This window comes from Struthio camelus, chromosome 2 (assembly GCF_040807025.1).
Source record: "Struthio camelus isolate bStrCam1 chromosome 2, bStrCam1.hap1, whole genome shotgun sequence".
Classification (NCBI taxonomy): Eukaryota; Metazoa; Chordata; class Aves; order Struthioniformes; family Struthionidae; genus Struthio; species Struthio camelus.
In genome coordinates, this window is record NC_090943.1 from 124,799,518 (window position 1) to 124,815,733 (window position 16,216).

Genomic DNA, 16,216 nt, shown 5'->3' on the forward strand with positions numbered 1-16,216 from the left:
TGGTAAATGAAGCTCTTTCCTCATATCCTAAAGATTTAGTAGAGAACAATTAATTTCTACTTGCCTTCTGTCATACAGGTTTTATTTTAGGGAAATATTGTAAAAATAAAGAAGTGAAAATAAAGATTAAAGACACATAAACAGTCTCTGATAATTTACAGGTCATGATTGTTAAAATACAGGTTGGGAAGGTAAAGGGTGAAAGTTTAATTGCCTTTTCCATCTGTATATGTACTGTTCTATCTTTGTAAAAATATCCAGAAGTTACTAATTTTTTTTGTTAGTTTTACTTTTGCGAAGTTAAATTAAAAATAGAATGGGATTATTAAACTTCTCATTTTAAAATCTATTTTAAAATAAGTTTCCATGAATATTGTGAATTTATAATAAAGTAAAGTTATTGTCCTAAAATATCCTATCATGATGTAGATCTAATATATACAAGCAAACATGTATACTTTTTTCCCAGAGAATCCTGAGGAATTATTTAGAAAAGAATTTATAGTATTGCAACTCACTACAGCTAGTAAACGGCATGATGCTCTTCAGTTAGAAGAACTTTAACACACCAAAAGTGAAAATTAGTATTTAATTCTGGAGGAGTTACAGGGTGTAACAGTATACTTTCTATAGCAAAGTGCATTGTAGCAAACAGTCAAGTGAATGTTTACATTCAAGTTCCTGTACATGCCAAATCAGAAACTTAGTCTGAAATGAGAATCTGCATATATAAGCACACTACCCTCTACGAGGAAAATATAACTCTGTGGTTATTAAAATAGTCTAAACAGACTGTAGAAAGAAGGTATATGATTAAAACAAACGAGATAGCCTTATTACATTAGTGTTTGGAAGGATTTGAATGAATCTGCCAAGATTTTCTAACTCACAGGACTGATAATACTCAGAAGAAAACTGTGGACATTGCCTATTTGTATAGGTGTCAGTCTCTCAGCCAAAGGACTTCCTCAGCTCTCTTAATGCATCAGGCTGATGCATCTAACAGCACTTGTAATGCAAGATTGAAGTTATGAAGAATTTAGGCTCCATTTAACTAAAGTTTATGAAACATTTTTCAGAATTCAAAGAGACTCTTTTTAAAGTGCATTTTTATTGCAGTCACTAGGGTATTTCATTATATTGTTTCCCTCTAGTCTTGGATTTTCATATAAGACAAAAAATAACATAGGTATTATTCACATAGATTGTGCATTCACTCTAATTTTTTTCAGTGATTTAATCAGATTTTATGAAACAATATTGCATACTTACTGCTGACAACTTAACTTTTAACCTACAGTTAGGGTGATTTCTTAAATGATCATTTACATACTTTAAAATATTTAGTTAAGTCTATATTAAATTGCATTCAATCCCTGAGAAACCAAGGAATTTCTGCTAAAGTGTCTGCCTAAAGTATCATACACATTACAAAAATAATCTTAACTCTTCCCCTGAATTCCAGTTTGTATGAGAAGATCTACACTATAAAATTTATCACAAATTAAATCAGTTTGATGAAGGAAGTTATGAACTATACAGTGGAGTTTCTCACAAAGCATCAACAAAAACATGACCAACATGCATAAAAATCATCTCCCCACTCTTGCTGTTACCTCTGTCATACTTTCACAGCTTTCATCTTCATCCTACGTTTTAATACACATAGAACAAAGAAACAGGACCACACATTCTCACAACTTACTGTAATCTAACCCCTTCCCAAAAGAGCATATTTCTTCCCCCACTCCCCCCGTAAAAGAGTATATTTCCATGGCACCTATCTGAGCCTCTATCTGAACAACTATCTATCTACATTCTCATAAAGCTCCTGAGATTTTTTTTTGTCTTTTTCTCTTTTCATGCTACAAATTCATGAAACTTTTATAACTAAGGCAAATTAACAGAAAAATGCTACTGAGAATCTGAAAAGATTAGCATTCTCTCGGGCAACTGAACAGTAAGGATTATAAAGCAACTGCTAGGAGCTTGCTTAATGGTCCTCTAAATTCAGACATATATCCTCCTTCTCCTCGCGAAATATAGTTTATGTAGTCAAATATATACACTTTAAAGAGTTTACTACACAAATGTTGAAGAAATGCATCACAAACTTTTCCTCCAACTAGTGAGATCCAAAGAACTTTATACATCAATATAAGTTTCAAATTGAGGTACATTTTTAATTAGCCTGGAATTATACAATCAACTAAATGACATAAACTAATGAACATCTGTTCATATCAGAATCTACTTGCTCCAGGAGAAGGTTATGTGAAGACTAAACTCTTCAATTTGCTGCCAACTGAAGTGAAAAAATAAATATTTCAAGTCAACTTAAACAAAAGAAATCCCGCCCAAGCCAAAATGAAAAGATTGGGGAAAATATGTTATCTTAGGTAAAAGCTAGAAAACAAAACAAAGCAAGAAGACATTCTAAAACAAAATCAATTTAAGGGAAAATTCAAATTTACTTTAGGAACTGTCCAGATAAAATGCTTTGCCATTTATTCTCTCTCCATTTTTCATGCTGAAATAATTTGATAAATTTGGCATAAGGTTAAGTGAAACTGTTTAAAAATTTAATAGCTTTTCATGGAATGTTCCACACACTTTTAAAGTTGCATTACCTCACAAACATAAATGAATTTGCTTTCACAACATCTCCCTCTGGGAAGAAGGTTCTCTATTCCTACATTATAGCAAAGTAGAAAAGTACTGAAAATTTAAGTGATTTTCTCAAAATAACTTTACGGAAGCATGGACTCAGCCTCAAGTCCTGGCCTAATACTTATACACAAGTGCATTTGAAATAAAGCCAGAATTGTTAAAAGAAAGACTTAAAAGAAAATGCAGATCACTATAATGACATTATTCCATTACCTTTTCTTGCCATACATCTCTGTTACTACTGTTTTGCTTTGCTTTGGGTTAATAATCCTCTTCCTGGTTTAATAACCCAATTCCTGTTTATTCCACTTTAACATATATTAATGTACACAGTACTAGTGCTATTTTAAAAGGACACACACAACATCACCTACACTTGGATCAACCTTATTGCAATCTTGCTTCTTCTTCATGGTTTAAAAAAAAAAAAAATTATAGTCATGCCAGTTCAATCTTCCCTAACATTTATATAGTTTATGGTTGCACAGTATCTAGTGTGGGTATTCCCAGAGACTGTGACATTACATAGCATTTTAAAATAAACTTCAATACTGCAGGCATCATACCAATTGGAAGCTTACAGATGGCTGATTGTGAAAAACCATTAGAAAGTCTGAGTCCATGTGGCAGCAATTTCTGACTGAAATAGTGCAATGAATTGTACCCACTATTTATTTCTTTTTTTTTTCCTTTTAACAGCACTCAGTACAGTGAACAATCTCTTTGTGTCTTATCACAACCCTTCATGACAGACCTGTGGGGAAAAACTGAAAGGTAGAAAATATCTCTACACTACTTTCCTGCTTTAAATATCCAGCCTCTCCCAAGTTCCAGGTGAATTATTTTCCTGTCAATATTTCTGCTAATGTTTTCAGCAAATGTTTGTGACTGTATTAGGCTGATACGGCCAAATACGCCACTTAGGGGAAATAAGATAGAGCAAATGGTGAAAATGAGTCCATTGGAGCATGTACTTAGAGTGTGGAAGGAACCACTAGAGCAATTGCCCTGTTGGGTCTCAGCAGAGATATTTTGTGCTCTCACTTTTGTTCTGCTTGCCTGTGCTGACAGAGAGGAGCAGAGCAGGAGCAGGAGCTCTTCACAGCCCTGAGAGCACTAAGTTAGACCCGCGGGCCCCAAGTTGCTCTTTAAGATCATCATGTGGCTTTCAGTTTATACCCAAAGCTCCTATTGATTTCTGTGAGCATTAGGGATGCTGCCCGATGAGTACAAAAGAATTAAAATAAACACAGAGACACATAATAATATTTGATATAAATATTTATACACAAGTCTTCTCCGGAAATGAAAAAAGATTCAACTTTTTGATCAATCATTCTTACTGCCTGGCTTTCTTCCCTGTGTTTTTAACAGACTTAAAAGTTTCTTTCTCTAACTATCCTTTATGACCTCTATTCTCTCAATGGAAACAAGCAGAACCCCTTTAAATAAAGATGTTTTCTCCTTCAGTTGACTGCCATTCTGGGACCCCAGGAAATGAGGTAGCTAACAAGAAAGGGAATTTGCTGCAGCCCAGCAACTGTTCTTTACTAAACAGCAGAAAGATGTCATATATTAGACTATGAAAGCAGCCTTAGCCTCAGCAGACCTAATCCGAAACTGCACTGGTTGCCATTTTGTAATGTCACCATCTAAGCTCTGGACTTCAAATAGGTAACTGCAAAAACACGATATACCGAATTCAAGCTTTGAAACATTAGGGGTCTAACTTTGAAAGGAAGAAGAGTGTTCAGTGCATAGGTTAAAAAGCACGGTGGAAAAACAAGTTGAATTCCAGAAAAAACATTTATAGACAGGGCAATTTTTCTCTCAGGTGTGTGAAAGCATGAAATGCCTCTTGCAACAATATTCTTAGGTCCTCTCTCCCCAAAAAAGTTATTTTAATAGATTAAAAACTTCACTTCTTTCAACCTCCTATGAGAAATATTACCCATTCATAAATATTCATTATGCACAAGCAAAAACCTAAGCTAGAAGAACACTAAAGATACAAGTGCTAAAGCACTGAAATTTTAGAAAATGTCAGAAATAATTAAGAAATAATTATTATTTTAAGATAATTACAGTAATTAAGGTAAAGTTAACTATTCAGGAAATGTATATTAATGAGACTAATAATATAATCTCTTATGTGGTCTAAAGAGCTCTGCTTCACTCACATGAAATGCACTGTATGAGTCTTTTGAGCGGTGAATCAGGTTATATAATAAAAATTGTTTCATTTATGATTCTTTTCTCCTTTGCCTGAATCTTCAGCATAAATAAGAGGCTGTAGCATTCCTACGTCTCTATTTCCCTAGGAAAATAAAATAAAGTCTTCCCCTAGCATTAGAGCATGAAAACACATTTGTGGAGAACTCAGCTAATATAGTGGCCAGTGCCATAGGAAAATTTTGTGAAGAAATGAATAATTCTATATGCAAAACTATGTTTGAATATAAAAGACACACTTTTTGAACAAAGGACGAAACAAACTATTGACTACTGATCACTAACTGAGTGCTGCTATCTGTCCTAGGTACTGAATGAAGCACAGACCCTGTGGAAAGAGACAGCATGGAACAATTTAATCCACAGTCTGCTTCATGACATATTGTCCAAAGCAGGGCAAATTAGATTTGAAAGAGTACACAGAAAAAGCTGGCATTTCCCAACTTCTGAGCCTGACTTTGCATCCTAACTAGGAAAACAAACGAACAAATGAACATTTCTTTTTGATAAAGAAACATCAGCAAAATAAAACAGCCTCCCTTTCAGGAGGCTGTTTGGTATAACCCTCTCCCCTCAAAAGAATAGGTATTCATCTCGCTGCCACTCATATGAATATCCAAAAAGAATAAATCCATCACACAAGCGATGAACACTTTGTGGTGTGGTCCTCTCCTCTGACAGGTCTCTGAAGACCTGCTATATAGTTACTTCAAGCAATAACATTGTTATTAGTTGTTTACAAGGCGAAATTAGATCTCAGAGCTTCTCATTTGCGACTGTAAAGAAATAGTGATTTACTCTAGGTATTTTCTATAGTTGCATATGATTTGTAAACACATACAAATATTCTTTGAAACTTTTCTGAAGACTGAAATTAGCCAGTGCTTCTTAAAAAAGCAATCCCATTTAGACCTCTGTCTAAACACCACTGTCTCTGGTACCCAAAGGCAAACAATTGAAACATCTTGCAGAGAGAGAACCTGATCAATATTTACTCTAACATCACCTCTACAAGAAGCATTCTGTATTTCTGAAATCCAATGAAATGTTTTTCATTTATATTAATGGTTTAGGATGAAACTAGTTTTTCTGACAGAGTTTGAAAAGTGTATTTTCTGAGTTTTCTGAGCTGTTCCCTTAAAGGAAATGACTAAAATATGAAAGTGTCTTTATGCCTTTTAGAATCCCTTGTATGTGTCGACTAGACTTTGAAACTTTACAGTCTGTAATTTAAAGAATTTTTTTCCATAATATGAAGGAATGGGAATGTAGATTAAGAGGAAAAAGAGGAGTCAAAAGAAAAAATAAGCCTTCTCCCAAGATTTTCACATAGTCATATCATATTGCAAGATGAGGTACAAATTAAAAATAAGATTTTTCAAAGATAACATGGAACTTGTGATGAAATTATACATCTCAGCAATAGAAGCCAAGCATTGAAGGATCCACAGTAATTAAATCTTATGTATACTGATGAGGGTCAAAATAAGCCTTGTTAGTTTGAAAAAGCTACATAATAGACTTTGACTTTTCTCTGATAAGTAAATAAAGGCTAAGTAAATTTAATATTAGTGATAGATATCAAATGGACAACCTTTAAACTTCATTACACTTTTACGGAGGAGCAAAGAACTGAACTGCAGCAAGTTGAAGATTTGGAGAATCAAGTTACATAGTAAAAGAATTATGTTTATCCTTTACCCATCTACCTAAACCTTCCTGAGATTTCAAAAGCTCAGCCTTTTCACTCTGTCCATGTACATACCTCCCCTATCACAACTTTCATTGTTCCACAAATACATAAAGCTAAACTGATATTACCATGTACTAGAGATTTGTCCTGCACATTGGCAAGCAGTGTCTCTGAACTTATACCATTGGAAAGTGAGACTCATCTGAAGAGACATTCCTAAAATATTGTGTATTTGATCATTTAAGATAGTAGGATGCATTCATGAAGATACAAGAAAATTTTCCACCACAGAAGTACATATTTACAAATATCTGGGTGGGATTTCCTTGCGTAGGTCCTAAGGCCCTATTACTCATCTTAGGTAACAGCAATTGCATTCTCTCTGACTTTAAGAACTGTCTCAATCTCAAGTTAACCGTCTCAAATGGAAATTGTAGGCACCAGATTCCATCTGAAAGTAACATGGGATAATAATAATAATTTATATAGGCTATAACTAAGTCTGGCATATACATACATGAATTTAACTTTTCCATAAGAACTAGGAGATCAGTTCTACCACCTTCCTGCACAAGTAATCCTGGTTATTTAAATGGGACCACTGAATATGCATACTGCTTAGACTGGATATGAGCTAAAGGATCTGTCTAAATTTCTTAAGTCTAAGAACTGGGACTGAGTAATAGAGGATTAAAAAAAGGTGAAAGAATATTTCATTTAGGGAAAACATACAGTATTCTAAGGCACTATGCAGAGATATAGTAACAGAAAATATATAACACCCACAATATAATGACATCCCAGAACAGTATGAAATTTACAAAAATCAAAGTTATTCTTTCATAAAGATGAATTAATATTATTTTGTCTTCTCTAAATCGGATGAAGAACAATTTCCTTTTTGTGATTGCTATCCAACAAAAGAACTTCATAAATACATGTATGAATGTGTACTCATCTGAGAATCTGGGCTGGCTGTGTACAGCACCCTTCTTAGAAATTGCTCAGGGGACTAGGGGGTAGCTAGTTGAGACTAAACACCACATAATGCAACTGCAGTCACCAAAAAGCAAATAGTGAGTTACAAACCACAAACTTTAAGCGGCAAGGGGAAAACTTCCACATTATTTTACAAACATCATTCTGATAATATATTCACAACGAATAATTTAGATAGCTGTATATCATCCATGAGCACAGAGATCACAGCAAAGCGCAAAATGATCCTGCTGACCTTGATAACTTCAAACGATAAAGGGAGAGAAGAAATCATTATATTCATTCAACTAACGTCTCTTTTAACTATCAGTATTGGATCTATACATATTAAAATAAAAGCATTAAACCTAAAGCAAATATATTCTTTGTAGTAAATGGGATAGCTAGTCAGGACGTCTAGTTTACTCACGGATCTGAAAAGAACTGGCTGTTTGGTATAATGTTCTGTTCTGCTCTACTTTTCCTAGAAGGCTAATTCTCATAGGCACCTTCTGTTGTTTAATTTCTAAACATCCATTTAAATCATATTCAATCATTATTAAATGATTAAATGCTAACTATTCTGGATCACAATGGTAATTATTCTGGATAATGTATTTTAACACATTTTATCACATAAGCAGCTCAATTCCTTGGCTCCTGGCACAGGTAAAGGTTGGGGAAATGTAAATCACTTACTCCTATATAGGAAAGAAAAGTCAGAGACTCAGAGCAGGACAAAGATTGACTTATTTCAGATATGTTCGGCCGCAAATACTTGACACTTGTTACTACAATAAAAACAAAAGTAAAAAAAAATTTCAGAGATCTGACTAGTTAATCTAATGTTTACTGGATTAACATCTCCTAATCTTCAAAACACCCCATAGTGTCAGTTAAATTGCTGTTGGATTACTGCATTAACGATAAATAGAATAAAGATGTATATTTTCAAAGACAATTTAGAACTATGATCTACTGCGTAAGACGGTATTACGATGTCACCCAGTAAGGCATTTCTGTCTCCAGGTTTATCACTTCACAGTGTACATTTCTGTTGACTTCTTTAAACAGTAATGACTGCAAGTAGGTAGGCACAGCTGTGCAAAGAAAAAGGCAATAAATATGGCATAGTCTATATAACTGATTTACACTTGCTTTCTTGCTGGCTAAGTTTTTAACAACCAATATAGAAGATATTGCAAGCATTATTGCAATTATTGGATTTGTTTTGTCAATCATAACATACTTCTCATACTTAATGAAAAATCTTAGTCAAATCAACATTTGGCTTTCAGATCTATTTTTCCTGTCCAGTGAAGTTGACTTCATATTTATAACTTCATTCCCAGAAAAACCCACCCACTTTTCTTTACTCTTCTATAAATCATCATTTTGTTATTTTTACAATATTTTAATAAACTTTTTCTTTAAATATAATTTATAATAACCCAAGGAAATATTCCTAATCATAGAGCTACTCACATAACTTGTTACACTGCTATCCAACCTATTTTTCAGATATCATCTTAAAATGTAAATGCGGTTGAAAAATCAGCATCCAAAAAACTTATATTCCTTCCAAAACTGCAACACAAGAGTATATTCTAAAAACATACATGTAATCAGTTTTAAAACTCTGATACTTTCTCTAACACCATATAGCTCATATTTCTATGCTTCAGTAATCCCGGCTTTGTGCACAATCAAACCAAGGAGCCTGTGGGTCATGGCTACAGGCACTCCTCTCACCAAGATTTATTTCTGCTTTCTAATTATGCCATAATTGGAATATAACCAGTAGCATGTCTTCCAGAGGGGTAACCATTCATTAATGCAGACAGATAAGACTGTGGTCCATTGAAAGTAATGAAGTGGAAACATCTATATTATTTCTGAAGCCCTTGAGACCATGCCCGCAATATCCTCTGTAGTCACACAAAGCACTGTCAGGCAACTTGTATTGTAACTATGTAAGCGAAACCATTATCCATACAGCTTGTGACTTTAGATTTTGCTGGGCTGGAAGGAAAATTTCAATGTCTGATCGGCTATCTTTAAACGGCCTACCCTCAATCTTCCCTAACAACCCTTTTTTCAATCATGAGCATATCTTGCTTAATATTTAGACTTAACTAAAAATTAAAATAAGACTGTCAAGTGGGAAGATGGTCAGACTTCACATTCATAAAAGGTTGTTGCAAAAGAAGGCAATAACATATTCTCCGTATCCCTGATGGAAATAATGAGAAATTACAGAATTGCAGAGTCACAGAATGGTTGAGGTTGGAAGGGACCTCTGGAGACCATCTAGTCCAACCCCCTTGCTCAAGCAGGGTCCTCTACAGCAAATTGCCCAGGATTGCATCCAGGCGGATTTTGAATCTCTCCAGGGAAGGAGACTCCACTACCTCTCTGGGCAACCTGTTCCAATGCTCTGTCACCCTCACAGGAAATAAGTTTTTCCTCATGTTCAGATAGAACTTCCCGTGTTTCAGTTTGTGCCTGCTGCCTCTTGTCCTGTCGCGGAGGAGAAGGGGAGGATCACCTCCCTCAACCTGCTGGCAACACTCTGCCTAACACAGCCCAGGAGAACATTGGCCTTCTTGGCCACAAGGGCACACTGCTGGCTCATGGCCGACTTGGTGTCCACCAGGACTCCCAGGTCCTTCTCAGCAGAGCTGCTTTCCAGCAGGTCAACCCCCAGCCTGTACTGCTGCATGGGATTATTCCTCCCCACATGCAGGACCCTGCACTTGCCTCTGTTGAACTTCAGAAGGTTCCTCTCTGCCCAGCTCTCCAGCCTGTCGAAATCCTTCTGAATGGCAGCACAGTCTTCTGGTGTGTGAGCCTCTCCCCCCAGATTTGTATCATCAGCAAACTTGCTGAGGGTCCATTCTGTCTCTTCATCTGTGGCATCGATGAATAAGTTAAATAATACTGGACCCAGTCCTGATCCCTGGGGGACACCGCTAGCCACAGGCCTCCAACTTGACTCTTGCACCACTGACCACAACCCTCTGAGCTCTGCCATCCAGCCAGTTCTCAATCCACCTCACCATCCACTCATCCAGCCCACATTTCCTGAGCTTGCGTAGGAGGATGTTATAGCAGATATTGTCAAAAGCCTTGCAGAAGTCCAGGTGGATAACATCCACTACTCTGCCCTCATCTACCCAGCCAGTCATTCCATCAGAGAAGGCTATCAGATTGGTCAAGCATGATTTCCCTTGGGTGAATCCATGCTGACTACTCCTGATCACCTTCTTGTCCTCCACAGGTTTAGTGAGGACCTCCAGGAGGAGCTGTTCCATCACTTTTCCAGGGATGGAGGTGAAGCTGACAGGCCTGTAGTTTCCTGGCTCCTCCTTCCTGCCCTTTTTGAAGACTGGGGTGACATTGGCTTTCTTCCAGTACTTAGGCACCCCTCCTGATCTCCAGGACCTTTCCAAGATGATGGAGAGTGGCCTAGCAATAACATCCGCCAGCTCCCTCAGCACTTGTAGGTGCATCCCATCGGGGACCATGGATTTGTGGATGACAAGTTAAATTACAGCAAAGAATAGAAGTAAAAACATTAGTAAAAAGTGTGTAGTAAAGATAATGAAGTGTACAGTAAATCACATGAATGTCCTGTCTGTGAAGTTGTAGATTATCCATCACTATAGGTCTTTAAGGTTAGACATATATCAATATTGCTCTTGACAAAAGTATTTTAAACTTGATTCAGAGCAGAGGAGCAGACTATATGGTGTCAAAATTCCTTTTAGATCTATTTTCCATACTTATGTGATTATTTGCTGTGTTCTGGCAGCATCTGAAAACTCCACTAAAGTTCAGAACCTCAAAGTGCAAATAGCTGTACAAGTGCTATTTTAAGAGACAGATCCTTCCTCAGGGAATTTATGACCTCATTTCAGATAAGATACAAGGAGAGGTTATCACAGCTGAAGAAACGGTGGGCAGCACAACACTGACAGGACAATAACTTTACAGTTTGATATTTTTAATGTGCAGTTTGTGCTTTCAATCATGTAAAAGTTTTTTTTTTTTTTCAAAGACAGTTTCATGAAGTAGACAGACATTGATCCTGCAAACCATACACCTCTGACTGATGGGTTAGTCTTGCAAAATCCATGCGAGTAGTACCTATTCTGACAAACAGTCCTGCTAACTTGAGGAAGACCATGGAATGCCAGAAAGGAATAATTTCCATCCAGTATCTGCTGTAATATCACAACAGGCAGAAATGTACCTGCCCTCCCTTCCCACACATTTGCACCTTACATAACTAGCTAGTCTCCCCAAGCTCCTTACACAAACCCTGAGGACAACTCAGAATAGCAACTTAATTTTAATGCTCCGAATTGCTCTCTGGAGGGCACTCTCTCTTTCCATAGAGGAGGCAGGGAAACTAAATAGATAAATTAAGAGATTAACAATGAGTTCTTCAATATTTGTAAAGGTTCCTTTGCAAGACGGTTGTTCTTTCCGAGGCTGTGATTAATTTAAGTCATATTAACTGTAGATTTTGTTACAAGTATGTATATTTTAGTTAGCAAAGGTCTATTCCTTTGAAAAATTCATTGTAGAGTTCTATTCTGTCACCTAAAACTTGTCACTGTAGCTTGCTATATTCATGCAGAAAGAATTCTGTAGTGATTTCTGTGAGGGAATGAGGAATTAGTGAGGAATTAGATTCTGGAGAGCTTGTCCAAAATGCTTCCACCACCTAGATATCCACATCAAAACATGTAATTTGGGAACAGTTTGCTTACTTCCAATAGTTTTTGATTTTTTTGATAAAATTAAAGCTAATAATTTTACCTAGTAAGAGAAACTTTTGTTCAAAAGATACACTCAAATCAAGACTAAAGAGATCCTTTATATAAGTTTGTAGAAAGACAATGATTTTCAACAATTCTTAAAGCTTGGGGAGACTAGCTAGTTATGTAAGGTGTAAATTTCAACAAAAATATGAACAACCTTTTCCTCCTTCAGTAGTTTCACACTCTTGCCGGTAAAGATACATGTACTGTTAGTATTCTTCTCTCAGCTGATCTAACCTTTCTACTAAAATTGTCTTTGGCTAAAAACACATTTCACTGTGAAATTGCTGTTTTCCAATTCTTTTACTCATCTTCATGGTTACATGGGTAGAATGGGCAATAATTCAATTAGCCAGGAAGCAAAAGAAGCAATCCTTCAGTTGCTAAAGACACTCACAATAAAATGTATCTGTGATGTAAGCCATGATGTTAGAACCTTTAGTTGGCCAAAATAGATTGATTTCCTTCAATGACAGTAATAAGAATTTCTCGTGACAAGATTCATTTTTTCTCATGCTATCCTATAACAAGCCTTTACATAAATCTTTTTCTTCATATAAAAAGCCCACAAACTTTCTTGGAAAAGGATTGGTTTGCATAATATGCAGATTATTTCAGTTGCTTGATTAGTGTAATAAATGCCAGAGAAGATAAACAAGCACTCCTCGCATATGAAGCATTGCGTGCAAATTTCATTTTTATTGGAATGACACTTGGTGACCTATTCTGGAACCTTAAATTGATGAGATTTTTCTAACCAGGCATGGTTTGTCATATTCAGTTAATGAACGTCAAAAAAAATCCCATGATTTTTATTTAAAAAACACATACATAAGAAACCTCATTAAAAACTTGGGATGGAGAATATTGCATTGAAAATGCTTGAATAGACAGAGATTGTTGCAAAGCACAGAAGAGCAACGTTCATGAATAAATCAGAAGGTATTAAGATTAAACAAACATGTAAAGTTTGAAAATTAAAGGAGATCAATTAATGAAAGCAACAAATTAATTCAATTTTTATTTGAGCACTTGACATTAAACTTGCTGCTGTACAAATAAACTCAATTTCAAGGTGTTTGACTGCAGAAACTCATGTTGCTAGAAGGTCAGAATTTGTCTCAAAACTTTAATTCCTTGATTGCTACGGTTAGACATGCCATAACTTTGTCCTGAGTGCAATGATTTCAGTTTAGCGTCTTCCTATCGATCAAATCATTCCTCAGCTCAAATCCAGGAAAACAAGGTGAACACTGAATGTGACAGAGAAACAGCATGCCTACTGCAAGTGGAAAAGCACTGATGTTTAACATGGAATACATGCTTTTTAGACTAATATGTGGCCACTACCCCTTATATAAAACAAATGTGAACATACTTTTGACATGCAGTGCAGTAATAGTGTGAAACTATATTGGCTCGGGAAACAGAAAGATTGGTTATGTGCATTGCCCTGTGCCACTCTATCCAGACAAAAGCCTCTGTACTAAATATATGGATGCAAAGTGGACCACATCAGTAAGGCATCTGTTCCAACTTTTTAACCCATCCCTTGTCAACAAAGGGTCACATGGTATGAGGCCAGGAACAACTGCTTCTCAGTAAACGTGATTTTTCTCTGTGCAGGCAGCACTCCAGATTAGCAAGAGGAGAACAAGTCTATATAGAAGAGAACAAAAAGAGAAGTAGCAAGAAGAGAACAAGAATCTGTATAACAAACCTGAATAACTGCACAGCCACGGAGTGAGAAAGAGTATTTATTTCAGTGCATACAAAGGTCGCTGTGAACAACTCACATTTATCCAAAACTTAAAGATGAAAAATGAGTAGAAGATGGCCTTGCCAGCATTAGCATCTGATCTTGAAGTCTATGCAAAGGAATGACTTATTTGGGTCTTTGTAAATGCTTTTGTTAAATCTTGGTAAAGAATTTTGTTTCATTAAGAAATGAATGACATTTTGGAGAATGGCTAGTAAGAAGACAGAATGACTGCACTGGAAATCCAATTTACCTTAGGCTTCAGTATATTTTGTGTTATACAAATGATTTCTCTGATTTGTAAGTGCCAAAGGTGCTAACCATATATTCCCATACATTTTTCTGATTCTTATAGCAGAGATGCCACCTACCAGAAAATGTAGCTGGCTAATGACAAAAAGATATGTAGGTCTCCATAGACCCAAACAAAGAAGGATGAAATTTTGGACATAGGAAGAGAATTGCTACATTAGATAGGCAGATTTCCACATTTTAAGTCACATTATCTAGTGATAGTAGGGTAACCATTTAGTGGAGCATGTTTTTGCAAGACTGATATATCGAAATCGAGATGTTACCACTCTAAAAGTAACTAATTCACAGTTCTTATACACAGGCAGCACTAAAAGCTTATGGTGACAAGCTATCCAGCCAAAAACCTTGTTTAATTTAGCTCTTCAATCTTCTGGTAGATAGTATTTAAGATTTTAGGAAAGCAGGTTTCCCAGGTCAGAAGTCATGCAATCAGCAGCTACATTATTATGGGTTAGGCTGTTAAATATGTGCACAGACTGAGCCCTTAATTCTTAAAAAAAAAAAAAAAAAAAAAAAAAGGTGTGGAAAAGCTCTGAAACAGATAGGCTGATTAAAACCTGGCAACCTAGTCTGTGGGGAAAAAAAAAAAAAAACTGTTTAGATCACGAACTTAAACTAAAATCAGTTTACAGTCCCTTTGGAAATCTGAGAGTCCAAATATCTTTCCTTATTTTGAATCAATATGAAATCAAAGCCCTTCAAGCTGTTTGCTTATTTTTATCCCACCAGAATTAGAAAAATAAAGTTAAAAAAAAAAAAAAAAGAGAGACTGGACCAATCCCAAGGAACTATAACTAATTCAATTCATCTGGCCAGGTCACATCTCTTCTCTGCCCACTCAAAGTATTCAATACTTTCTAGGGAAGGATACACAAAGGATGCAAGCGGTAAGAGGGAATTGAATATAGGCAGAGGCTAATGTACCCCTTATTAAACTATGTTTCAAAAAGAATACATTCATCAGGCTTTTCTTCCTGAAATTCCACTTCATAAGCTCATATTTCATAAACTATAGAAAAAAACATGAATACTTTGGTATAAGCTAGGAAGAAAAATCTAATTCATATCAGGAACAAAGCTTCCCCTAGTATGACCTTATACAAGCCCGAGTCTCCACATAGGAATGTCCCCATCATTCAGCCCTTCATTGCTCCACACAGATTACTGCATTCACCCATTCATGGCACAATGGGAGGCGTACGGCAGGAACGCTCATGTGCTCTGAAACCTGATGCACAGTCATGAAAGCTCATATATAGTTGATCCCAGTTAAATAATAAACTCTTCCTTTGAGAACTGTTTTTTTTTTTTCTATTCCCTAGCATTTATCTAGAATATTAGATTTTTTAAAAGAGCAAGTTAATTTTCAAAAGCACCTTTGCAATAAGATATTTTTAATCTTTATTTTACTGATGGGGAAGCTTTTGAAAGGAGACAGAGCAACAAACACTGAGTCCATGCTACAGCAAAAATCTTAGCCTATCTTCTGTTTTTTGTTTATATTACTATATCCTGGCCTTTCAGTGAACCTTACTCTTCAGTGTAAGAATTCATCTTTTTTGCATTTAGCCATTTTAAAATTTTGCAAATATGTTTTTGAAGGAATGCATGATTTTATAAAGTAAATTTTCATACTGTATCATGCATTTCCTCATTCTTATTGAAAATTCCTGCTTAGGGGCTCGACACTGATACTGTAATTCATTTTACTCTCAGATATACAGCATCTGATTTTTATTT

At 35.8% G+C, this 16,216-nt stretch overlaps 1 protein-coding gene across 9 annotated transcripts in view; it reads right to left on the reverse strand.

Annotated features, from left to right (window-relative positions):
- Positions 1–16,216, reverse strand: part of RALYL (RALY RNA binding protein like) — a 387,555-nt gene that overhangs the window by 215,772 nt on the left and 155,567 nt on the right. The window lies entirely within an intron of this gene.